A 27,744-nucleotide genomic window follows, 5' to 3' on the forward strand; every position below is an offset into this window, starting at 1 on the left:
CCCTAGACAGGGGAGGAGGCAAATGAGTACAAAACAAATCTGGTCTATTTCTTGTTTTGATCCACTCCATCTATCTTTTACATCTTTGGCTGGCAGCAGACGGTGCAGAAGGACTGCATGCCATCCACATCTCATGGCTGCTCTGCAGAAGATGGTACAGTACGACTGCTAGCCATCCTCATCTCTTGCCTGCCCGGCAGAAGATGGTACAGTACGACTGCTAGCAATCCGTATCACCTGCCTGCTCACCATAAGACGATTCAATAGGACTGACTGCAGGACTAAAGAGAATGACCTGGTCAAGTCACTCCAAATTTAGTCCCTGCGTCCATGTCTGCCCAGGCGCTCCCAGCCGACGTGGCCAGGAGCACCTCGGACATGACGATGACGGCTACCAGTCGTATTGTACCTTCTGCTGCCACAAGGCAAGGGGTTGCTGCTACTGTGTAGCAATGCCGTACCGCGTCTGCCAGCACCCAGGAGACATAGGGTGACGGTTACCTGAGCGGGCTCCATGCTTGCCGTGGTATGGCGTCTGCACAGGTAACTCAGGAAAAAAGGTGCAAAACGATTGTCTGCCCTTGCTTTCACGGAGGCAGGGAGGGAATGGGGGCCTGACGATATGTACCCAGAACCACCCGCGACAATGTTTTACCCCCATCAGAGTGCTCCATTGTGACTGCTCTGGACAGCACTCTCAGATGCACGATTGTTTGCCATTGCTCTGACGCAGGGAGGGGCGACTGAGGACATGGCTTACAGGGTTGGCTTCAGGGAGCTAAAATCAACAAAGGGGGTGGCTTTACATCAAGGAGTATTTCAGGCAGGACTTCACGGAGGGTTCCAATAAGAAATGGTGCACCTAAGTTATTGTTCTTATTGGAACAAGGAGGTTAGCCTGGCCTCTGATTGATACATGGATAGATTTACCTTGCTGCACCTTCTCTGTGAGTGACTGCAGTGTGACCTAGAGGAATGAGTCCCCTAGATGGGGGAGGGGGAGAAGCAAATGAATACAAAACAAATCTGGTCTATTTCTTGTTTTGATCCACTCCATCTATCTTTTACATCTTTGGCTGGCAGCAGACGGTGCAGAAGGACTGCGTGCCATCCACATCTCATGGCTGCTCTGCAGAAGATGGCACAGTTACGACTGCTAGCCATCCTCATCTCTTGCCTGCCCGGCAGAAGATGGTACAGTACGACTGCTAGAAATCCGTATCACCTGCCTGCTCACCATAAGACGGTTCAATAGGACTGACTGCAGGACTAAAGAGAATGACCTGGTCAAGTCACTCCAAATTTAGTCCCTGCGTCCATGTCTGCCCAGGCGCTCCCAGCCGACGTGGCCAGGAGCACCTCGGACATGACGATGACGGCTACCAGTCGTATTGTACCTTCTGCTGCCACAAGGCAAGGGGTTGCTGCTACTGTGTAGCAATGCCGTACCGCGTCTGCCAGCACCCAGGAGACATAGGGTGATGGTTACCTGAGCGGGCTCCATGCTTGCCGTGGTATGGCATCTGCACAGGTAACTCAGGAAAAAAGGCGCGAAACGATTGTCTGCCCTTGCTTTCACGGAGGGAGGGAGGGAAGGGGGCCTGACGATATGTACCCAGAACTACCCGTGACAATGTTTTAGCCCCATCAGGCATTGGGATCTCAACCCAGAATTCCAATGGGCAGCGGAGACTGCGGGAACTGTGGGATAGCTACCCACAGTGCAATGCTCCGGAAGTCGACTCTAGCCTCAGTACTGTGGAAGCACTCCGCCGAGTTAATGCACTTAATGCACTTAGAGCATTTTCTGTGGGGACACACACACTCGAATATATAAAACCGATTTCTAAAAAACCGACTTCTATAAATTCGACCTTATTCCGTAGTGTAGACATACCCTAAGACTCTGATCTTGCTCCCACTGAAGTCAAATGCAAAACTTCCATTGTGTGCAGATTGGGTCCCAATTACTCACAGCCTTAGTCATGTGGTTTGAACATAGTTTGATCCAGCCCCCACAGATAAGACTAACCCATTTTGAAACACATCCGGGGGGACTACTGTGTTAGAACATGATCCTCTGACAGGGTAAAAATGGCTGTGAGCTCAGCCCTATCGCTATTGTTTCAGGCTATTGACTCAGGAAGATAATATTGCATTGTTTCCCAGTTGAAAGGTTTTCTTCATTACCATACAAGCCAGAAACTTTTATTTTTTAAATAACTATTTCAATTCTGCAGACACTGAGGGTCCACCACTAGAGCAGAAGGAACAGCTTGATGGGACTTAGATTATGCAACGGAACTGTAAGATAATGTAACAGGATGGCAAGGTACTTCTGTTAGAACACTGTATAAAGCTACTGAAGTTCTGTTGACTCACTGTGGCAGGTGCAGCTCATTAATTTCACCCAGGAAAGAAAGGAGGTGGGAGAAGCTCTTTAGAAAAAGTGGGAACAAGATCAGAAGATGTTCTGTAGGACAGTGCAAGGGACAGCCAAGCTCAGGGAGGAAGCTAAAGATGAGGTTTATGTTGCCTTTCACAAAACTAACACTAATAAAGCCAAACCCCTGGAAGGAAGTGAGTTTGGATGCTAATTCAGGGTCTTTATGCTCTGCTAGGAAGGAGCACATTCACAGATAGGAATAATGGGGGCATGAGGCCTCCAACCTTTGGCCAAATCACAACCTAGTTTTGGGATAGACTCGTGTTGATATATATGACATACAGAACTGCCTAAAATATTGTGCATTAGTACATTAGGCTCCCACAGAGCTGTGGGTTCGCTATCGTGTAACTTTCCTGTGTGGCTCTGTTTCTCTCACTATTAGTTGACACACACATGCATACTTGGGCTCAGCTAATCAGGCTTTAAAAGAAGGTATTATATTTTCTATTGAGGGGAATTTTGCATTAAGACAAAGTTTTGGTCTATGTTGATTTAAGAAGGTTGATTACTACCAAGGTTACAATTCAATTCAATGAGGTTCTTGTGGCATGGCAAGATACACAAATGTTGGCAAAGTGCAAAATAAAGAGGTAAGCCCTGTCCAGGAAAGGGCTACAATCTTTGTTGAGGGGTTTATCCTCTGTGTCCATTTGTCATTACTGTCCATTCCTGATTTGGTGGCAGGATGCTACACTTAAATCCAGTCACAAATACAAGTGAATATAGGGCTTTCCTCTCAGCAGCTTCTGGAACATTAAGGTCTGGATCCAGCTCCCATGAAAATCAATGGCAAAAGCCCCATTGACTTCATTTGGGCCCTGTGTAGCAGTTCACATACAATTATTGCTAATGCAGCTCAGTGACTAGTCAATTGTAATATCTATGAGAATTTTTTAATGGAGCATTTTATCAGTTTTACTTCTTATATTTGCACTGCCTCAGACACTTTCCACCATTTTTATTTAATTAGCACCACAGTTGTATTAACACCATGTTTTTTATATTTAATTATGCTCAGGCAGTATCCCAGCTACATCAGCTTGTTTTGTGTAATTAGCTCTCTACTTTAATACAAATTAATCTCACCAGAGAATGGCACCAGAAATAGAGAAAAAGAAGAGACCTAATGTAATGGAAATAACATCAAAAGATGACACACATATCTATCCTTAAAATGCTGTTAAACAGACAAGGTGAGTGAGGTAATATCTTATATTGGACCAACTGCTGTTGGTGAAAGAGACACGCCTTCGAGCTACACTGAGCTCCTCTTCTCCAATAAAAGAGATTACTTCACCCAACTTGTGTCTCTCAAATCCTGGGACCAACATAGCTACAACACTGAAAACACCATGTTTTGGGGGTTGGTTCTGTGAGATGGCCCATCAATTTACTCACACAAGAAAAGCCTGAAGAACTGGAATTTTGTTTAGCAACTTTATAATGTTATGATTATTTCTCACTGATACAGGGCAAAGAGTTAACTTTGCCTCCTGCCGTATCAGTCAATTTAATCTGAAAAGAATGGGAGAAAGATTGATTCTAGTATCTGGTAAGCATTCTCTTGATCATGGAGCTTAAGAGTGCCTCTAATAGCCCTTTCTCACTCTAACTGCAGTCAGAGGAAATTTAAGGAGCATTCAGATTATGTGACGTGACTTGGTATGTAAGGTTTATGATCTTTTCAACTCCCAGATTTGTTTAGTGTTTGTCTCTCCTCCATATAAAAGGTAATGAACCCGAACCACTAACTTTTGTCTCCAGTTTGATCATGGGTAATACAATAAGACATAGCTAATTTCTGCAGGGAAAAAAAAATAAATTTTTGCTTGTCATCCTTGTTTGTGCCCTGTACTTAGAATTGAGCAAATAATACAAAAAATGGTTTTGAATAAATATTTGCTTCAGTTATGTTTTCACTCTCCTTTTGTGTATATATATTTGAATAAGTTTTACCGGTGAAAAATGTTTGTGGAGACAGAATATGAAAGCTAGACACACAAGTGTGTGTACGTGAAGTGGTTGCACATTCATCAAATCACAGAACAGAGACGATGTGGTATAATTTATCTGAACATTCATTATTAAATAGCACATCTTGATTTTTGAATATTGGGCAATCCAGAATGCAAACATTATGACAAGATAGCTGTTGAATACATTTGAGGATATTATGATCTGCCTGTCTATATCCCACAAGCAGAAGAACATGGCCACACTTGCTGAATAAGTTATTCACTGAACTCTATTTAAAATCAGAAGTTAAAAGTAAAAGACATATCGAGTTATCATGTTTATCCCCTACCAACCAGGAGCATGACCTTGTTCCAAGTGCATTCTTGTGTACTTTATCTAGTGCAATTTCATGAGGGGTGGGATTCTTATCATTGCCTTTTGGACACTATTCAGCGGCATAATAGGCCTCTCCATTCACCCCTAATTTTCCTTTGGTCAGTTTCACCCCATAACTCTTAGATGTAGTCCACTAGCATTACCCTCAACCAGCCAATCTCAAATTTTATCCACTGATCTTTTCCTGGTGGCCCCCAGAATGAAGCATTTGAGGAATAATACTGGGAGGATTGGGCATTTAGGGGAGGAGGGGCTCCTTGGAGGTATCTGTCTTGTGTGAAGTTGTCCTCCTAACGAAAGAGCTGGAAAAATACTGTGGTAAACAACAACTTCTGATGGACAAACCTCAGAAAGTTCAGTTCAGATATTAATCCAAACCCCTTTGTTCTGCAAAATCATACTAGAAATTTCATAACAATACAATTTGTGGTGCTTCCTGCCTGATCAGAAATACAGCAAGAACAGTCTTTCCCCCACTATTATTTTGTCATTTCTGGTTCTGGTTCCAGCCGCAGCCTGGAACTCAGAAAAACAAAAATGGAAAATAAACAGAAAATGTTAATCTATCATCTTCAAAACATCAAAAAAAGTTCTAAGCAGTAGAGCCGGGCAAAACCAAAACAATTTCATTTCATATCCAATGAAAGGTAACTTTATTTTGATTAAATCTAGCTAAATTTATAAACAAAACATCATTTTAGACACAAAAACAAATCAAAACATTCAGAAAATGTAAAAGGAAAACATTTCCACTTTTTTGGAAATTTTTCTCCCTTTCTCCCCTCCCCCAACCGAAACTATTTATTCACAAATTTGGGTTGAATTTGGCAGTATCTCTTGACCTGAAACTGCATGGTTTCTGCAAGTAACTAGTCACCAAAACTCTTTCACTCAGCTCTGTATAGCAGATAACAGAGGCCAAACTGATGACAAATAGGAATGTAGGAGGTGAAAAAAAATCAGCTGGACCAACTAAAAATATAAGTGAATAATGTTAGTCCATAATCTCACAACCTTTTGGAGAGTTCTACAGGGTAAAAAAAAAACCAACCCAAGGTTAATTTGCATATGCAAATTATGTTTATACTTCAGCTGGTAACCTAATTATCTCCAATCCTCTACTAACAAGCCAATTAGATTGAATTTACTGGGCATTTGACAACATACTTACCTTGTACAGACACAAGTCAAAAGAAATGTCAAAGAACTACCAAACGCAGTGTTTTCCCTGACATTTTCAGGGTTCTGAGATAGCTAAACCTAGTAAACAAGACCAGGGAGAAATCTGGTCAGTCCCTGTAGACATCATGATATCCCCTGGGTAGCCATCTTTGGGGTTTACCTGTTAAAGACAGCAGCTCTAGAGAAGAATTGACAAACTGTAGTTTAATTAGTGATGGGTGAGCCTCAGAAGTTTCAGAGATTCATTTCAGTTTGGAAAGTACCCCAGATGTTGAGGAGGGCTTCTGCCACCACTTCTGCTGCCAGATGTTGCTCTGAAGGCACTTAGGAGCTGTGAACAGGTACAAAGCTACTAGTGGAGAATTCCCCAGCACAGGCACTTCACTAGACCACCACAAGTGCCCATATGCCAAGTCCTGGTGTGGAGAAGATGGAGCCAGGAGGGGCAGGGCTGTAACACACTCAGCTGTGTCCATTCTAACTTGTGCCACAAGCCATAGTCAGTAGGGGAGAGGCTTCTGTAATTCAGAGCAGCCCCAATGGGCTACAGAAGTAATACTGGGGGTGGGAGAAGCATTTCTTCCTCCAGAGTAGCGTGCAATCAGGAGAGACTTAAAGCCACTTTTGTCCTCCTGGTCTGTGCCAGAATTTGACCTCATGTGCTTACCTGAACTTCTTAGTTCTGCACAACTTTCCTGGAAATCTTGCCAAGATCAGCCCCTCTCCCGTTTTTCTGGTTCTTCTTTTCCAGACTGAAACCAGGGCTTGCTGAGGTGCATGAAGATGAACACTATAGGGACATTAAAGGGTTTGTTCCGCTTTGGTTCAAGATATACATGAGGGCCAAATTGTATTTGCTCAGATTGCCCCTCGTATTAAATGCACTGTAACAGTATTTTGCACTGTAATTGTGCTATGCATCTAGATACTTATTTGCACTGTTTGCCTTTACATAAGCATACTTGCTCAGTACCATATTGTTACACTGATGGACTAAATTACAAATACAGTTCAGCAAAGGGCTAAAATGCCAAAGTTACACAATGGTCACAGTGGGGCTGGTGTCTCTACAGGCCAGATTGACCCAGCACCTGCCAGGTCCACATGACTGAGAGAGTACAAAGAGTTTCTCCCCACTTGTGCTCCCATTCTGGAGCCTGTGACAGTTTCAGTCCCAGTGGCCTGTGAGCACAAGGCCTGATCCAGACTAATGCTGCTACTCTCCAAAAGGACTGGGAGGAGATGAGGATGTAACTCCCCTTCTCCGCTAGCCGGGCACAATGAGGAGCACATGCTGCAACATATTTAAGTGTAGAAGAGCTTTTCTACATTGGTGATTTGCTCTGGTTACAAACATTGATGGCCTGGCCTCAGGGGTAGCTGTACCAGTGCACACTCCTAGCATTCACAGGCAAAATCACTATAAAATACAATTTGCATCAGTGCAGTTCACCAGAGTTGCAAGCAGAGATAAGGGGCATGGGTGCAAAACATGGCTTATAGCAATTTATCCTATCTATACTAGGAGTTTGCTGCTGCACTTGTGGCTGGCCTTCAATAAGAGAAATCTCCAGTGTAGGGAAGGTGTCTTCACTGTTGTGTATGTGCATTTCTAATGATAAAACATTAAGAACCAACTTTTAGATCAGAAATCTGCCAGCAAAAGGAGCTTCTGCTAACTTCATATACTTGACGTCCCAAAGTTCAAACATACATTTTCAAAGATGCCTCCATCTAAAAGATTTCTTTTAGCACATTAAAAGCACTCCCAGCTAAAATCCCATGTTAGCACTCTCTGAGCAGAATGGTTGATCACTTCAGTAACAGCCTGAGTTACTTTAGAGATTAATGACACAGTCATTTGGCATTGTCCACTTTATTTGCTAACTAATTTGTTCTGGAAATAATACATATGGGGAAGAAACCTATTCTCCAGAACATCACTGCAGGAGATAAGATTAGAATGACATCAAGAGGCTTTCAGCAAGACTTTGTGCAGAATCTGTGTAAATGTCCATATTGTAATACAAATTATGCAGTCAGTCCTGCTCCCCATGAAATCAATGGATGCTTTGCCACTGACTTTAAAGGAAGCGGGATCAGGCCCTGTCTGAACTAAGCTGTTCAAGAACTTCCATGACACAGGAAATTCTGCAATTTTATCATTTGCGAATCAGAAGAAAAACATTTTAAATTTCATGAAAAACAAAAGGGTTTTATTTTTAAAACATATCATTTCTAGACAGTCAAAATATTGCATTCTATAAAGTCAAAATATTTTATTTCAATTGCGACTTTATTTAATGTTATAATTTGGAATATAAAATTGATTTTCATTTTGAAATGTGTTTCAAAATGACCAAGAAATTCCATTCCAACAAATGTTTAGATCTTATCAGAACACTTCATTTTGATTTTTTTCTAAACGAAATTTAATCAAAATTGACATGTTCCCACAGATCATTTTGATTTTGACAAATCAGCATTTTCTGGTGGAAAAACATTACACGGGAAAATTTTCAACCAGCTCTAATTATGATTTATTAAGGTCACCCCCTTTTTTTTATAAATGTTAATTTAAATATAATATTAAGAGTTAAGTGATTAATAGACGTTATAAGCATGTTGCAGACATGAGTAGTACGTTTTATAGATGATTATACACATGTAAGAAGAAGGTGTTATGTATGTTATAAGCAGCCTATTGACCGCTCAGACTTTACAGCAATTAACCATTTATTAACTATTTAAACTTAATCTATTTATAAATGTATCCTACCTATAAATTACGGCCACTTTGTTATATTTCCACACCACCACATTTGCATAATTTATTACAGACAAATAAAAGCTATGGGACCTAACTCTACTGTTTCACACTAGTTTGACGCTAGTGTAAATTGTCACAGTGGAGTAAACCTGGTGTAACATAATAGAGAATCAGACCCCTAATCCTTGCCTGGAAGCTTTTGCAATCTCTCTTATATAAGACAGGACATGACACAGGAAGAGATGACAAGCAGCAAGGGGGTGGTAACAGGAGGAAGATTTATGCACTAGAAGGTCATGAGGTTGCTTGTTTTCACATTGACCAACTTAATGTACTGTTTAAAGGCCGTGGCAGCAAAAACAAATAATCTGTCAGGCTTGCTTTTTATTTGTCAAGACCTGGTTGAAACTGTGTGGCTTGGTCTGTCTCCAAGCTGGGACAGAGATAGCAATTTCCTGCAGTATCTTTGGACAGTTTTACTGTACTAAGTTGATGTGTCATTGTGGGCCAGGAATTGTAAGTAATTCCATGGGGAAGGATGACCACAGCTCCTCCAGGAACTAAGAACAGTTGGGGTGATTAGGCAAGTTCACTCAGGTTGTAACACCTCCAGAGAAGTACCACCACCTGGAAAGACTTGCATATACTAGTTCAAACTGGATTCTCCAGAGACCAAACAGACAAAGTAAGGGCTTTTGGATAAATAGTCTGAGTTTAAACTGATGCAGAGGCTTCTCTCTGATCCAGCAAACGGACAGGACCTTCAGTCAAGGGGCGCCCTGTCCTTCCTGGGTGATGGGTGACCTCTGGTAAGCTTTTAGCACGCGTATAGTTTCTTTAATTGTTTTTAATGTTTTCTCTGTAATGCTTTCGTCTTAAGAATAAATGTGCTTGCTTATAAAGGGCTGTGTGGTAACTCATGACTGCTAACAATTATGCTGCCCATAAGCCTATGAAGAGAAAGCACTGCACAGACACTGGCCTATTTAGACAGTCTGGCTTGCTGGGGATATCACAGTGTAAGCAGGGAGCTGTGCAGCCTGGAAAAACCACAGACAGAAGGGAGACATGGGTCTCTGCCCCAAAGAGGTGACAGCTGAGGAGCTGGGAATGCAGAGTGGGTGCCCTTGGTGGACCATACGAGGGAAATACAGGTGCAGGTGCCCTGAACTGTCGTGACACTTCCCGGAGGCACCCAGTGTGATGGGTTGTACAAACCCCACACTCGGGAAGAGAGAGCTAAGGAGAAGTTCTGGGCCCAGGAGACTCCACCCCCAGGACTCTACTCAGTTGCACCTGCTGGGTGATCTTAAAAGGCCACAGCACAAGGGAGTACAAGGGAGACCTGCACTAGTAGCTCCTGCAGGGATACTGCAGGAGTTCCACGTTACGCCAAGCAGACCTTAATACGGATCTGCAGGCTGCTGCCAGAAAGACAGCAGAGTACCTGCCCATGAGCGAGAGGGATGTCTCTCTGGACTCCTTTCAGTTGAGTATAAGTTGCAAATCAACAGCCAGGCCCCCAGTGGGCCACTGGAGAGGCAGGAGGTGTGCTAGGAAGTGGCCCAGGGAGCAGGCTTGGTGAGACCCTTGCCCACCTGAACTGCCAGCCCCAGGGCCCTGGGTTGGAACCCAGTGGATGAGGATGATCTGGATTTCCCTACTGCCAACCCCCAAGGGAGTATAGTGAGCTAGTGCTCTAACCACTAGGGGACCCCACCACCACCACACCAGGGTTGTGAAGCACCTTGCTACCACCTGCGCTTAGCATGACACAGGAGATCCCTTACTCCACCGGCCACTGACAACACAAGACCTCCCCTCGAGCTCTGCGCAGGCCCCACTGTCACTCTACAGATGAGTAATAAGCACACTCCAACACCCAAGCCCTCCCTGAGCGTCCAGGCCTTGGTCTACTGGACACTTGTGGCATTCACAGATTCACTGCTTCCAAAGAAGCGGCACGCCCCAGCTTAGCACACACAGCACTTAGATCTGTTTATAGTGAAATCAAGTGTAAGTTTATTTAATAGAGTGCAGAGATTCAAGTGATAGCAAGTAGACGCATTGGAAACAAATGTCTACGTTAATCACATGCATTCTGGCACCTAGACTTATTGAACTAGATACTTTCATATCTAATAGAACAATGATCACACAAAGTCCTTTCAGTGTTTCACAGCCAGGGTTGGCTGTGATCTTCCGTTCATGAGACGAGTCATGCGGTTAGCATGCCTCCTAGGTGAAAGATCCAGGGTGTCTGTTTCCACCCCGAGATACATCGGAACAATCCATTGCCCTTATTCATAAACAGGATGCTCCCCTGCTGGTTGTTTTTCCTGGCACACAACACACAATGACCGGATAGGGAGATAATTGTCTGTCACCCCCTTTCTGAGGGGAAACAAGACACATCATCTCCTGGTTATCTGCCATAAGAACATTATGTTCCTATACTGAAAATTATTTCTTAAATATTATCTGTACATATATTTTGCAATTATTATGATGACCAGTGGCTAGAGACCGCACTTGCCCCTTTAGTGAATCATTACGCATATATCCAAGCCAAGGGATCCTGGTAAAACCCTTGCGCCCTCTGCCAGTTGGCACAAAGGGATCCCTAGATCACAACTGTGGCACAAGTACATGTTTAAAAAAGCAATAAATATAAAAAGCAGTGACGATGCAAACTTACACACATCACCTTGACTCAGATGGATCATCACTAAGAGAGAAAGGGCAATTCAGTCTCTATGGTTATTTCAGTCTTTGGATGCTTCCTTGCTGCCAACCAGAGAGTGTTAATTGGTGCTCGTGATGACTGCAGCTTTTGTAATGTGGATACTGACTATTAGAACTGAAACGACCAAATTTCACATAGGTCACTTGACAGCCAGCAGATGGCTTTGATTTTAATTTCTACCGAAGTAAGGTCCAATCATGGAAACCCCAGACAAGTGGTCCTCGCTCACACAAGCTGACCCATTGACTTTTGTGGGACTGCTCATGTGAGCTACAGGATTGGGCTCAAGGTTTAAATTTCAACCAAAGCTCTTACAGGTGAAATGGTCTGTTTCCCATTAACAGTCCCCTCAGCTATCCAGACTCCTTTTGGAACACAGTCTGCTAACAGATTTCAGAATGTGCAACAATGCTGTGTCCAATGTAAGGTGCTATGTAATGCAATATAGAAAAGCTCTTCAGAACCTCCAGCGCTGCATATACTGAATTAAACTTATTTTATTAGATTTAAAGCTCCAATAATATTCTCAAACATTGATGCATTTCTAATATGGAGAGCAAGCTCCCCTCAATCCCCCTTTCAAATTTCCTATCACAAAAGTGAAAACAAAATATCACTCTCTGCATAGCAGATTCTGTGACTTGAGCTGTAAAGCCTTGGAGACTGTCAGGTTCAGCTGTTAAGAACACCAATTTCCTATTCAGGAATACCATGCAGAAAGAATGAAAGATCACCTACAGCACGATTTATTGCCCCAGAACAACCTTCTCAACTCCAGGCACAACCATAATTATTGGTAAGAAAGGCACTGTCTGTTAGCAGCATAATAATGATTTACAATGCAGTCCCCTTCACGATGCAAGGCCTCTTAGCAGGCATAAATACAGGGGGCATATGTTTTGAAGTAAAGCTTGTAAGAGCACAGGCAAGTTAAAGGGATGTTTTACAACAAGAAGTATGTTCTCTTTCATTACATTTACACTGTCCAGTCACAGCACTTAGAGATCTTGACACACATCCAGTTAAAAAACAGCCACGATTATAATAATAGAAAAGAAGAGAGTACATCAAAGTAAAAGCTTTATCATTTGGAGATATCCCAACAGGTGTTTCTGGTTTACAGAAGGAGAGAGGACTTTTCTATATTAGAAATGTTGGACTGATTTAGTTAAATCGATTTAAAGTAGGTCTTGTTGGTTAAAGTGGAGCAAATCCCAAAAGTAGACACACTTAAGCTGATTCAAATCTTGCTTAAAATGGTTTAGGTTAGCAAGGGTAAATTACCAAATTTAGCAAAAACAATTTAAGTAAAGGTTATAGCAGTTTTAGTGCATCTACACTATGGGTTTGCTCCAATTTGAAATTGCTTTAGTTAAACTGGTGCAATTTTTCTAATTTAGACAAGGCCAGACATTATAAAAGTGACTGGTTTATAAATGTCATTTCCAAACTGCCTGAGACATTTGAAACTGAGAGAGTTCTATCTATTCCTAAAGATGTACAGGTTGTAAAAGTCACTGTCACACTTTAAAGCAAGAACACCGCTGTATTTAAAATAGGCAGCATAATAAAGAGGGATACTAACACAGTATATGAAATGCAAAGCTAAAGTAAGAGGTACAGATAAACTGTGTTGGGGGTTCTGTGTTGTGACGGAACATTCACATGGACTTGAAAGACAGTGGGACAAATTCAGCCTTGCTCTGTGCACAAGTCCATTAGTTTCAATAGAATTGCATCCATTTATTCTAGGGCTGAATCTGGCCCATTGTGCTTTTTACAAGTGAGCAATGGCATAAGATGCCCCTTCCCTGCACGTAGGGCTGGTCTGGTTGAGCTTCTAGCGTCCCAAGTGAAACTGGATTCTATATTCCCATGTGTTGTCTTATCTACCTTAAGCCCCAGTCCTATAATTGGATCCATATGGGTGAACCCTTGGCATCTGTGCTGAGCTCCGCGTACTTTAATGTGGCTTTTCGCTGGTCGGCCCACGCTGATCCAGTTGTAGGATCAGGGCCATAGAGTGCCAGTTTCTTTTTTCTTTAAAGCACAGTGTAAATTTAAAGCACCTTGATCATTATTTCTGATAATGGTGTTCCATATGGGATCAGGGATAGTTAGGGGAACTTTTAGCTAGGATTTTTGTAAGTAGGGCAATGGATTAAAGTGGGGAACAGATGGAGGACACCACAAGTGGTCAAAAGATATTTCTATAATCCAGCTGGGAAAGCATCTGTCAGGAACGCTGCCCAGTCCTTCCCCAGAAGCCCCCTCAATCCTGAAACTCTTATTTTGGGGATCCCTTCTCCTTGCTCCAACCCAGAGTAATCTCAAAGGGCTAGACTATCATAATCCCTTTCTGACCCCCCACTTACTTCCTTGCTTGGCCAAAAAAGGGCTGCTCACATTGCACTCCAGCCATGGGGCTGAGTCTCTCTCTGTGAACAAGTAGACACGGAGGTGGTGGAGAGTGAGAAGAGTGGGTTTGAAAGCAAGACATTATTATTATTCTTTGTATTGTGGTAGACCCAGAAGCCCCAGCATTGACCAGGACCCCATAATGCTAGGTACTGTACAAACATCTACTGCTCTCACAAGCACAACCTCTATTTCTACCAAGTCTTTCTAAAGTGTGTGGGAATAGGAAAGACTATCACCCATTTAGGAGTTTGAAGAAATATGTAATAGCCTCAGCTGGTACAAACATCATCATACTGTTATGAAGTGTTTATAGCTCCTAAGGAAGTCAAAGTTCTTAATAAATACTAATAAATTTTATTTCCAGCAAGGCAAGTGTCAAGGCTGATTCCCCACTCTGGCACTTGGAGTGCAGAAGGTAGGGGCCCGCAAGGATTCTAAAAATTAATACTGGCCGCTCCAGGCTCGTATTAAACTCCCAAGGTTACAGCTTTTCTCTGACCTTGGATGGGTAGATGCTGCCACCACCCAAGTGCAAAAACCCTCTTTTTAGAACCCAGGAAGGCGCACTTGGGAATTCCTTCCTGTGGGGTACCCTCAAGCCCTTTTATCCTGCCCTCCAGGGAAGAGCTGAGAGAGGAAACAAAGGAAATCAGCTGTTGCTAGCAGCAAATTAAACAACATGTGCACACACCTCTTAGGACACAAAAATCCAATCCTGTTCTTAAAAAAGGTAAATTTTATTAAAAACAAGAAGAAAGAAAATACATTTGGAATTTAGGCTTTTTGCTAGATTTAAAAAAAAAAACAATTACAGGGAATAAGCATCAAGAATAGCTCACTTGAGGTCCAGCTTAAAGGTTACATGCAAAACAAAAGCACCTGGGGTTAGCACGGAGGAATCCTCAAGCCATAAAGAAATAAAAGAAATATACCTAATAGCATCGTCCTAGACATTTCCTGATCTACTTACATATCTGGGGTTTCAAATGAGTAGTTTCTAGGTATGATCTGATGATTTTTCATACCTGGCTCAAAGCTTTTTACTGCATAGTTCCAGCCCTGTCTCTCCTCTCCGGGAGAACAACCACAGACAGACAAAAGTGCAGTCTTGTTTCAATTTTAAAAAGTTCCAGCCTTCCCATTGGCTCTTTTGGCCAGGTGCCCACTCATTTCCTTTTACCTATGCATGCAGTCAGATTTTTTAACCCTTTACAGGTAAAGCAAGTAGAGAACAGCTACCAAGAGGGATTTTATAGCTAACTGGCTGGCTGGATCCATAAAAGAGCGCTATCCCTCACCTTCATTTATCACAGAAAGTATTGTTATTCTCATTTTATGGAAGGGGAAACTGAGGCACAGAGAAAAAAAATGACTGGTCCTAAGTTAAACAAGGAGTCCATGGCAAAGTTAGAGACAGAACCCACACTTCCTGCCTCACAATTCTCAGAGACATACATTTAAAAAACTCTTATAAATTATTACCCTTATAAATTATTAAAAATCTGTAATTATTGCACCTTATTGTTAAAACATTTTATTCTCATGGGGAAAAAGAAGTAGTGTAATCATCAAGGTGCAGCTCTAAGAGACAATAGGCCAATTCTCTACTAGTGTAAATGGAAAAAACTCTACTGCAATAAATAGAGCTGCATCTATTTACACAAGCAGAGCATTTGGTCCAATATCTCCTATTCAATTTGTTGCCTTCTATAAATAAAGTCTCATGGCATTCACCCCAGGAACTATTATCCTTCCTATCCATAGCTGCTCCAGATCTAAACTCGGATAATCAATCACAGGCACTCCACTGCTTTTAAACTAATAGTTAACTGAGTTTTTTGCTTCCAGCAGATATCAGCTCATTTGATAATTTGCAGTTACTTTGAGAAACAGGTAGTTGTCCAGAAAATAAAGCAGAGGTGGTTTGATAAAAGATTGCTGAGAGGCAAAGGAATTCATTGAACAAATTAATGGTTTGCTAGATCTTAATAAATCATCAGCTCCTTCCTCTTGGCTGTTGTGGGAAAAACTTAAAAGATGCCTAAGGGGCCAAGGTCTCTGACTGGTGGGCAAGACCACAAAGAAAACTAGTTAAAGGAGTATAGGCTGTGGGAGGCAGAGAAGGAAATTGTAAGGTCAGAGAAACGGTGTATGGCCAACTGTGTTGAAAGCACTAGAAAATCCAGGGTCGGGGAAAGGCGGGGGTGTTTGTAAGGTTGTGTTTCAGAACACAAGGGGAAGGAGGAAGGAACCTGTAAAGTTCTGGAGCAACGGGTTAATAATCAGCAAGCCAAGTAAAAAAAGAAAAAAGCATGCAGACTAGAGGTTAATTGCGCCTGTCCGAGATGAGTGGTTACATGGACATGCTTGTTTAAAATGAGGTGTTTGTTAGATGTTATAAATCTTTACTGGTGGCAGGATACAAGTACAGGTAGTGAAATGGATGGAAGCTCCTAAAGAACCTTGCGTCACTTGTGGACCTGATGAAGCCAGTAAGAATGTGCATAGGTTTTGGATCCAGCAAGGAATCCTGGTGTGCAGTGCACTTGAGTTCACTACAGATGCAAGAGGACCAAAAGGTCAACAGAGCACTCACCGACCAAATAGAGAGTAGGACATTGAGCACCTGCCATGGACTGTCTTCATTTGGAATACTGCTCAGCACCTCTCAGGATCTGTCCAGACATTAGGTAGGAAAGAACGAACAAACAAGAGAACTGTAATCCTAGCTATTAAAGGATTATACCGCCTGATGAATTTTGGGGTGGATCTAAATGAGTTGGCAATCTTAGTCCATCTCTTAGTGCAATAATGACACAATTGTAAAAATGCCTACATCCATCTACCCTAGAGCTTCTATTAATGGCAGCATGGGTGCAAGTGGTCTGCTGCTGAAAGTGAATAAGATATTTCTTGTGTAGATGCACTGAGATGTGTACTCTGAAAGGGTTCAGAAAAAAATGTAACCCAGTTTACATTGTCCCTTTAAACTTCTTCAGTTCAAGTTCGGGGGCATCCATTACTAAAAACTGTCCAATTTCTTAGTGTAGGGCTTGAGAAACTCCCTAAAGCACACTCTTTTTATAATCCTTTAGGGATTAAGTAACTCCAGACTCATTTCCCTTAGGGCTGGGTTCCCGTTCAGTTTGGCACTGAGGACAGACAGCTGCATTATTTGTCTGCTAAGGGAAAGAGCATTAACCATCTCCCTGCCACAAATTGCATGGGGTCAGACATCCTTTCACAACTCACTTGTGGTCATCATCAACTGAGCTACATATTGCTTGGGGCTGTGAAAGAATTTCACACCCAGAGCACTATAGTTAGGTCAACCTAACCCCTGGTGTGGATGCAGTTAGGTTAATAGAAGGATTATTCCATTAACCTAGCTACTGCTTCTCAGACAGACTGATTACCTACATTAACGGAAAAACCCTTTCTTCGATGTAAGAAGTGTCTAAATTCCTTGAAAAGAAAAGGAGGACTTGTGGCACTTTAGAGACTCACCAATTTATTTGAGCATAAGCTTTCGTGAGCTACAGCTCACTTATGCTCAAATAAATTGGTTAGTCTCTAAGGTGCCACAAGTCCTCCTTTTCGTTTTGCGAATACAGACTAACACGGCTGTTACTCTAAATTCCTTGAGTTTAGCAAGTAAGGCCTTGGCTACCCTTGCGAGTTACAGCGCAATAAAGCCGCCCAGAGCGCTGTACCTCACTCCCCGTCCACACTGGCAAGGCACGTACAGCGCTGTGTCTCCGCGGCGACCGCGCTGCTGGTACTCCACCTCCCCCAGAGGAATACAGTTTGTTGCACCACCGCTGGTGCGCGGCGGCGCCAGCATGGCCACCCAATGCGCTCTGATCGGCCTCCAGAAGTATCCCACAATGCCTGTTCTAGCCACTCTGGTCATCAGTTCAAACTCTACTGCCCTGGCCTCAGGTGACCAGCCGCCAGACCCGCCCTTTAAATTCTCTGGGAATTTTGAAAATCCCCTTCCTGTTTGCTCAGCCAGGCGTGGAGTGCTTTCAGTGAATCTTTCCAGGTGACCGTGCCTCCACATGCCAGGCGAGCCCCAGTATGTAGCAAAGGAGAATTGTTGGACCTCATCAGTGTTTGGGGGGAGGAAGTTGTCCAGTCCCAGCTGCGCTCCAGCCGTAGGAATTACGATACCTTCGGGCAGATATCAAGGGGCATGAGGGAAAGGGGCCATGACCGGGACGCACTGCAGTGCAGGGTTAAAGTGAAGGAGCTGCAGAATGCCTACCACAAAGCCTGCGAGGCAAACGGCCGCTCAGGTGCTCTCCCCGCGACCTGCTGATTCTACAAAGAGCTGGATGTGATACTTGGGGACGACCCCACCTCCACTCCGAGCACCACCATGGATACTTCAGAGCGGGAGGAGAAGGAGGAAGAGGAGGAGGAAAGCAGGAGTGAGGGTGCTGGGGCAGGGGGAGACACCCAGGAATCCCTAGAGGCATGCAGCCAGGAGCTCTTCTTGAGCCAGGAGGAAGGTAGCCAGTCGCAGCGGCCAGTACTTGGTGGAGGACAAACAGAAGAGCAGGTTCCCAGTAAGCGGCTTTTTTTCAGGAAGGAATTTTTTTGGTGAGGGCTCTTTGGGCGAGGAGGGTTAGGTTTGCATGCATGCCTAGATGCGGAATAGCACATTCATGTGGTCTACCACATCGCAGTAATTGGCCTCGGAAATCTCTTGAAAAGTCTCATCCAGAACATAGGCAATGCACTTGCGCAGGTTTATTGGGAGAGCCACCATGGTCCTTGCCCCAGTTAGGCTAACGTATCCCCGCCACTGTGCCGCGAGGGGCGGGGGGACCATTGCTTCACACAGGCAAGCTGCATATGGGCCAGGGCGGAAACTGCATTGCAGTAGAAGAATCTCCCTTGCTTCCCAGGTCACCCTCAGCAGTGAGATATCTTCTAGGATAGACTCCTGTGGAAAGTATGGGGACAGTGTTCAGTATAGGGGCCCCCTGCAACTGTTGGCTCTCCCCAAGGCACAGAAACCCAGAAGACAGTACAGCCGTGAAACAATCAGTCCCCCTGGAGCCTGGGCTTACTCACCATTTTGGGGCTTCCGTGGGTTATGTGCGCTCTCTTTGGGATGGAAAAATTATGCTACTGTGTAGACTGTGTGTGCCCTCCTTAAGTTTGGGGGAATCATTACTCTGTCTGGTATAAACAATGCTGCCTCTGTTAAGTGTTGCATTTTGCCTTTCAGATGCAACCTTGAGATCTCAACAGTCCGTGTTATCAGCGGCCGAGAGACTGCCAAGACTCAGGAAGAGGCCACGAAAAAGCAAAGACGACATGCTGCAAGAAGTGATGCAGCAATCTCTTAAAGAGAATCAAAAAGTGCAGGAGTGGAGGGAGAGCGAAAGCAGGATCTGCCAGGAAAATGCAGTGCACCGGTGGCAAAGCACGGAGCTCCGGCAGCAAAGCACCAATCGGCTGATAAGCATGATGGAGTGCCAAGTGGACTCTATCCAGGCGCTCGTAGCCATGCAGGCGGAGCACTATCGCGCCCGCCCCGCCCCCCGCAGCCATTGTCCCAAAACTCTTTCCCTTGTGCCCCCATGTCACCTCCGACCCACTTTCCCCAACATCCGGGTTCTTATTGCCAGCAGCTGCCTCCAACACCTGTAGCTTCACCACCCAGCCCTGAAAACTACAACGCTTACCCACTGCATTCAACCCCCATCCTGAATGATAGCCATCCTGAAGTGCAGCACTCATTGTACAACACTCCAGACAGGAAGGCTGAGTATGAGAACAGGACATATGTAAATCTATGTTTGAACCGTTCCCCACACCGCCCCCTTGCCCTTTCTGTTTCCCAAGCAGTTGTGTTTCTTTTCAATAAATGAATTTTCTTTTCAGTAAATGGATTTTTTGGCTTTGAAAACATTCTTTATTATTGCATAAAATAAAAAGATACCTTAGCCCAGGAAAGAAACAGGCACTGCAAGTCAGCGTAGCAAACACAGATTCCTACTAACATTGGAACCACTGCACTTCACTCCCATGCAGGGCACCAGACATTACTGGTGGTTTTCAGCCTCAAATTGCTCCCTCAAGGCATCCCTAATCCTTGCAGCCCTGCCCTGGGCCCTTCTAATAGCCCTACTCTCTGGCTGTTCAAATTCAGCCTCCAGGTGTTGAACCTTGGAGGTCCATGCCTGAGTGAAGATTTCACCCTTCCTTCACAAATATTGTGGGGGTGCAGCACGCAGATATAACCGCAGGGATGCTGTGTTCAGCCAAGTCCAGCTTCCCATACAGAGATCGCCAGCGACCCTTTAAACAGCCAAAAGCATACTCCACAGTCATTCAGCACTGGCTCAGCCTGTAGTTGAACAATTCCTTCCTGCTGTCAAGGCTCCCTGTGTAGGGTTTCATGAGCCATGGCATTAACGGGTAAGCGGGGTCTCCAAGGATCACAATGGGCATTTCGACTTCCCCTACTGTGATCTTCCACTCTGGGAAAAAAGTCCCAGCCTGCAGCTTCCTGAACAGGGCAGTGTTCCGAAAGATGCGTGCGTCATGCACCTTTCCGGGCCAGCCTGCGTTAATGTCAATTAAATGCCCACAGTGATCCACAAGCGCCTGGAGAGCCACAGAGAAATACCCCTTCCAATTAATGTACTCTGAGGCTAGGTGGGGTCGTGCCAGAATAGGAATATGTGTCCCATCTATCGCCCCTCCACAGTTAGGGAAACCCATTTATGTAAAGCCATCCACAATGTCCTGCACGTTACCCAGAGTCATGGTTCTTCTGAGCAGGATGCAATTAATGGCCCTGCAAACTTGCATCAACACGAGTCCAACAGTTGACTTTCCCACTCCAAACTCGTTCACGACTGATCGGTAGCTGTCTGGAGTTGCCAGCTTCCAGATTGCAATATCCACCCGCTTTTCCACCATCAGGGCAACTCTCAGTCTCGTGTCCTTGCACCACAGGGTGGGGGCGAGCTCCTCACACAGTCCCATGAAAGTGGCTTTTCTTGTCTGAAAGTTCTGCAGCCACTGCTCGTCATCCCAGACTTTCATGACGATGTGATCCCACCACTCAGTGCTTGTTTCCCGAGCCCAAAAGCGGTGTTCCACAGTGCTGAGCATGTCCATGAATGCCACAAGCAATCTCGTGTCGTACGCAGTACACAACCCAATATCATCGTCGGACTCCTCACTGTCACTTTGGATCTTAAGGAATAGCTCGACTGCCAAATGTGACGTGCTGGCGAGACTCATCAGCATAATCCTCAGCAGTTCGGGCTCCATTTCCTGCAGACCAAAACTGAACACAGATCGCGCTGCACAGAAACCGTGGAAAGATGGCGCCAAATGTGGACGGAAACACAGGGATTGCTGGGATGCAAAGCGATGCATCACGGGGCATTGGGACAGGACCCAGAATCCCCCTCACCCCACGCCCCTTTCCCACAACCTATGACACCAGAATGGGAAGAGGTGTTCTGTGGGATACCTGCCCAAAATGCACCACTCCCAACGTCGCTGCAAGTGCTGCAAATGTGGCCACAATAGTGCGCTGGCAGCTGCCAATGTGGACAGACTGCAGCGCTTTCCCTACTCAGCTGTACGAAGGCAGGTTTAACTCACAGCGCTGTACATCTGCAAGTGTAGCCAAGGCCTTTGTCTGCCAGCATAGCTAGGTTGGCTAGGAATGTGAAAAACTCCACCCTCCACCCCCTGGAGACATAGCTATGCTGGCAGAACTCCTACTGTACATGCAACCAAGCCAACAGAAGAGTACTTCTGTCACTATAGCTAATATCTTTCAGGGAGGTAGTGTAGCTATGCCAAGGAGTTCTTCCGCTCTGTCAGCATATGCATCATATGTATCTACACTAGGGGGATATGCTGACATAAGTATGCTGGCATAGGCTCTGTAGTGTAAACATGGCCAAAGAAAGCTATCTTGTATCTGCTAGGATAGCTTTACTGTGGAAAACTTGTACTGGTGATATCTCCTTCTGCAGTCATGTAAAGGCAACAAGGCACCTTCTAGCATAGGTGCTAGAACCAGGGATGCTGCCACACCCCCTAGCTGGAAGTGGTTTCCATCATATATAGGGTTTACAGTTTGGTTCAATGACTCTCAGCACCCCCACTATACAAATTGTTCCAGAACCCCTGCTTCAGAGACAGCAAGAGAAACAGAAACATTGAGAAAACGGCCCCTGTACTCTAAAACTGATATCACACGGTTGGGGAGGGATAAGGGGGAAGATGTGTAACAAACTATACAGCTCATTTTCCTTCACTAGTGGAAGTTCCAGTAGACACCATTAGAATCCTTCAGTTGGCCCCTATTAGTTTCTTCTGGTCTCTGTTGGTTTCATTTGAAGAATCATTACTAGGAAACAGGAGACCAATAAACCTGTTGCTCTGTTCTGAGCTGGAGCCAGCTGACATTCTTCTACTGGAATTTCTACCATGGGATAGGCAGGCTTTTCTTGCAGGTATTTATTTACATTAACAGCTGGGTTATTGCTTTGTTTGTCCTATAGAATACAGTGAATATTCTTAAGACTCTCTTTGTGCTACCACTGAGGTCTTTATTATAGGACAGCCTAGGTCTTCTAAGGTCTTTTGTGTAAGCCTCAATCTATCATTTTTTCTTTCTTGGCGCCACTCCTAGGGATTTAGGTATCAGTTCTGGATATCAGCTAATGTACCTTTAAAGCCTCACTGACTTAAATCAGCAGCGAGCTTGCTTTCCTCCTCAACTCTTTGGTAACTAGCTACCAATAGCTGTCAGCCAAGCCAGCCTGCATGTTTTATGAGGAAAAGCAGGAAGAAGCAGATGCAGCACAGAAAGGAGATCTGAGAACACCATTCTATTATGGGCAGTGTCCAAAGCAAAAGCTTTGTATATAACACTCACACCAAAGCTTGTCTCTGGCATATTCTGGGGCAATTGCAAGAGAAGCATCTGTAACCATTTGAGCAATAGGATCTGATCAGATCATAGCCAACATAATGAGCATCTGAAAGATGTGGCATTGAGACGTTCCAGGAATAGTATGTTCTGTTGCTAATAAAAAGTGGGGTCTGGTGTTTGCAGCTGCTAAGTTTAGCTTCTGTAGGTTAAACCAGATTTGAGTATTTGCTATGATGAACAGACCTGGTAGCGACCTCAACATTCACCTTCCTACAGGTGGTGTGCAGCCAGTGTCTTAAACTCATGATTAACAAATGCTGACTCAGTCTGTGAATTATTTTTGTATGATGAGTAAGAGGAGAGACACCGCAGCTGAAATAAGGAAGATATAGACATGGAGCCTATATGATTCCAGGATTGTCACTCCGTAGCCTAGAATGTCGGATGAGTCAGTATGAAGTGATGGAAACAGCTACAAGCATGGCTGAGGTGTTTTTGTTCAGAATATCACAAGGACCAATCATCACTGGGATTTGCAGTCTGGGTGACCATCAAGTTTTTAAATTTGCAGGCATCTTTGGCTTTTTAAAACAAAAATGAGAAAAAAAAACACTACGTGAGTTTATGAATTACACCCGTGCAATAGCCCAGGCTTTCACATACTAGTTCTATATAAGTTCTTATCACTGTCACCATTGTTGGATCTGAGCACTTTCCAAGAGTGCCTTAATTGATATGACTAACATCTGTCACATGGGGTTCATTCTTTCTCTCAGCTTCTCTTCAGGGAGAGAATTGTGTGCAATGTAATGTTTCGTTCTGGTATGGGGGTTTTATATGTGCATGCTGCTAAATGTTTATTATATTTCACACAAGGTAATTAAGGATGAATAATATATATGAATATCAACCTTATTTATTAGCATTAGGCTGGTGTGGGTGCATATTTTTGTTGGGATACATGTGGTATTGAAAATCTGGAAGCAAAAATGTGTACTTCAGATTTATAGAAAGAAACGGAACCGTCCAATTTAGAACAAGCACAGCCCAGCTACCTTTTCCTTCGTCTTTTACAAACACATGACATTGATTCATTACAAGAAAACAAAGTCTCCTTCCAGATACTTCTGCAACACAAATAATCAGCACCTAGGAGCCACAGTCCTGGACCAGGACCCTATTGTGCTAGGTGCTGTACAAACATTTCATGTTCTCACAGACACCTCCTCCATTTCTACCCAGTCTTCCAAACCCGTGTGGGAAATCAGAGAACATACCACCCACTTAAGACTGTGAATTAACAAGTCAGGTATTATTTAACAGAAGGGGAAACTGAGGCACAGAGACAAAATTTCTCCAAAGTTAAAACAGGCAGTCCATGGCAAAGCCACGAACAGAACCCACATTTCCTGATTACCACCTCTAGGTTTTAAGCACAAGACTCATCTAAGTTAAGTTTAAGGTTTTTCTTTATACAAGTTCTATACTACCTTTAAGAGGACACATAGTATTGGAAAGCCTCCCTACCATTGATACCATAGAGGAATAACAGTTGCCCATATCCCTGAATAATGAAAACAAGACTATTTTAAATAAAACATTAAGCTTGGGTTTCTCTTCACTCCATGCAGGATATGAATACTCCTGTTGAAGGCAATAAGTTAGTGATATGCTGCAATGGAAAAATATGGCCCTTGGTAGTTGATTAGAAAACGATTATTATTATTGTTGCTGTCTCTCAAGATCATGTTAGTAAAATAAGCAGAATTTGGCCCTATATTTCTATACTGGACAGCTACTGGTTGGATCATATGAGAATGGCTCTGAAAGGGTCAATTATTGGTTGTTGTGACATCCTGCTTAACCACCTTTTCCATAGACTATGAAAGGTAGAGTAGAAAGAGTAGAAATCAATGGCAAAATGCAGTGAGACCAGGATTTGTCCCTATATTACTACTCAATAACTAACAAAAAGCTAGCAACTATCTACTAAGCACACATTAGGTAAAGTGCCTACAAGTTAATTATATGCAGAAGCTGGGCAAATGTACCCAACATAGTGTGCACTGCTATAATCCCTGCCTCTTTTCTACTGTGGTGGTGGAAAATATCTACTCAAGTTACAAAAGGAATATGCTAGTAATGATGTTTCGACTATATCATCCATGCAACTTGGAGATTCCAGAACAAACCTCAAGTTTAAATTGGCCACACCTGGGCTGACATTCTCCCCAATGCAGAAGGCCAGCACAAGGCCCAAGTGTTTAAGGCTGAAGTGAGTCTCAAGTCCTTGAAGACCCTGAGGACTTAAATGAGTCCATAGGCCTTCTGAAATTTCATTCAGTTTAGATTACAGGTGCTTTGAACATGACAAGGACCTTTACATGGAATTTACTTGTCACTATGGACAGACTCAAGTAGATGGAGTGAAATCAAATGGCTTCCAAAAGGGGTCTAGAGACTTTTGTGGAAACCATTAACTTACTAAAAAGAAAAGGAGTACTTGTGGCACCTTAGAGACTAACCAATTTATTAGAGCATAAGCTTTCGTGAGCTACAGCTCACTTCCTCAACTGAGGAAGTGAGCTGTAGCTCACGAAAGCTTATGCTCTAATAAATTGGTTAGTCTCTAAGGTGCCACAAGTACTCCTTTTCTTTTTGCGAATACAGACTAACACGGCTGTTACTCTGAAACTTAACTTACTAAGATTTTCCTGTATCTATGCTTAAAATATAGCATCCAAGAGTCAGGATTTTAAAGCAGATAAATGGATAGGGAGATCCCCAGTCCTTTGAGGAGAAATGGGAAACTGACTGGCCTGACCGTATTTTCCCATAAGTCTCACAGTAGCAGTGAGTCAGGGAAGAGTTTATTGTAAAGCTAGAGTGTCACATTGTGGTTGGTTCCTTTAATGGTGTTGCTAATATTTGTCCTGTTTTTACAAACTTAACATAGGAAGAGGTCCGTTTTAACAATACAATTGTGATATTTTGGGGCAGAGTTTCTTTTTCATTTCTCAATACTTCATTTTTTCTGTCATCTCATTGTACTTATCAAAGTGCTGGGCACCAATTCCCTGCCACCTGATAAAGCCTGTGTCTTTTCTCATATGAGGGTCTATGTTAGCAGCTCTGCCTGTGGCTAGCACAGTACTCTTGTATATACTCCCTTAACAGGCTATGAGCCTAGCCAGCAAGTGCTCCTGTGTCTGGCTCACACTTTCCCAAGTACCCTCCCATATTCACATGTGGGGAGAGAGGAACTGTGTGGAGAGCATGAACAGGGAGAACCCACCTCATGCCCCTCCAGTTGTTCTATGCTAGCAGCAGCAGGGCCGTAATCACACACCTCCTGTAATTTTGGAGCTTGATTCTGCATTCCTTCTGCACATCAAACTCTCACTTAAGCCAATATAAACTTGGGGTATATGAGTAATACAGGATTGGGGCCTATCATGAATTTAAAGTATTTTTGTGAACACAAGAATTAAAGTGCAGTAGCTAAGTATAAGCCAAACCAATTTGTGTACTACAAAATAGAAGACAAATGCAAAATTTAGCTCTCTCTGCATTACAGTAGTATCAGTTTTGCATTAAAATAGCAAGTACCAAATTGCTGTGCTTTCTAATTAACTAGAGAGAGGTTAAACTGTCAAAACTAAGAACACGATATCTCAGTTCATGATAAAAAGTCTTTTAAACTATAATATCTTGAAACAGTCCTACACATAGAACAACACATATTTGATATTCAGAAGAAACATAGGAGATGCTAAAGTGCCCTCAGCTCAGTAAATTAATAAAATATTAGTCTACGGGTGAACTTCAAAAGCTTTGGAGGTTCCACGTCAGATACGCAGCCAAAATACTGCTGTGAAATATCCTGCTAACCTACTATGAAACGTTCAACTAAACATCCAAGTCAGTCAAATGAGGCTTGAAATGTTGTGACCAATCTGTATGGTTAGAGACCTGTCTTTCCACCTACACTTCTAAAATGCCTGTGTTGATCCAGGTTTCAGAGTAGCAGCCGTGTTAGTCTGTATTCGCAAAAAGAACAGGAGGACTTGTGGCACCTTAGAGACTAACAAATTTATTTGAGCATAAGCTTTCATGAGCTACAGCTCACTTCATCGGATGCTCAGATAAATGTGTTAGTCTCTAAGGTGCCACAAGTCCTCCTTTTCTTTTTGTGTGGATCCAGTGATTCCTTCTTCTGAAAGATGGATCTAGGACCAGAGATTTGACAGGGTCTGAGCCAGCAGGGAGTGAATGAGGAATCAGGGGCTAAATACAACCTTTGTGTTAGTTGATGCACCTTCATTAGCCCCCAGTGAGTTGTGTCCACTTATACCAGGGCTGAATTTGGCCAAGAGTCTATCTGGAGAGGAAGACAAGAAGCTCATTGTAGGGAAGTGGGACTGGGGGGAGAAGAGTCTATTTGAGCAATGGTGAGGAGAAGGATCAAGAAGTCTGCAGGGAGAGAATCTGGAAAAGCAAAGTCTGTTTGGGAAGAGGATGTTTTACACGGAACCTGGAATTTGGTGGATCTGGACCCATTTAGTCTTAAATCAGCCCATCGGCATCTAGTTTGGACAAAAACACCACAAGGACAGGCTCTCCAGTAATACTTTGTCTCTCCCTCACTCCTAGTTTCTTCTGTTCTCCTCAGACTTGTTCGCTCCAAACAAGTTAAACTGCATCGGAGACTAAAATATGGGCTATTGGGTGGGGGCTGAACTTCATTAACTCAAAAACTTGAGATTCTCCATCTAATTTCTGCATTATAGTGCAGAATGAGAGTGGAGACATCCTTAGATGCACATTATTTTTGAAGCTTTTGGCCCCCTGCATTGTGTTTCTGAGGCTCCCTGACTGGTGGACATGTAGAAGGTGTGGAT

General features: G+C 43.5%; 1 long non-coding RNA gene across 2 annotated transcripts in view; it reads left to right on the top strand.

The window, feature by feature from the left end:
• The window catches only part of LOC140905954 (uncharacterized), a 28,277-nt gene extending 8,455 nt beyond the window's left edge, over positions 1-19,822 (top strand). For both annotated transcript variants that reach the window (XR_012156998.1, XR_012156999.1), the window contains exon 2: positions 19,160-19,822. This is a non-coding gene — a long non-coding RNA (uncharacterized lncRNA). The remainder of the gene's footprint in view (positions 1-19,159) is intronic.
• Positions 19,823-27,744: the final 7,922 nt, after the last annotated feature.

The sequence above is a fragment of the Lepidochelys kempii genome, chromosome 2 (assembly GCF_965140265.1).
Source record: "Lepidochelys kempii isolate rLepKem1 chromosome 2, rLepKem1.hap2, whole genome shotgun sequence".
NCBI lineage: Eukaryota > Metazoa > Chordata > Testudines > Cheloniidae > Lepidochelys > Lepidochelys kempii.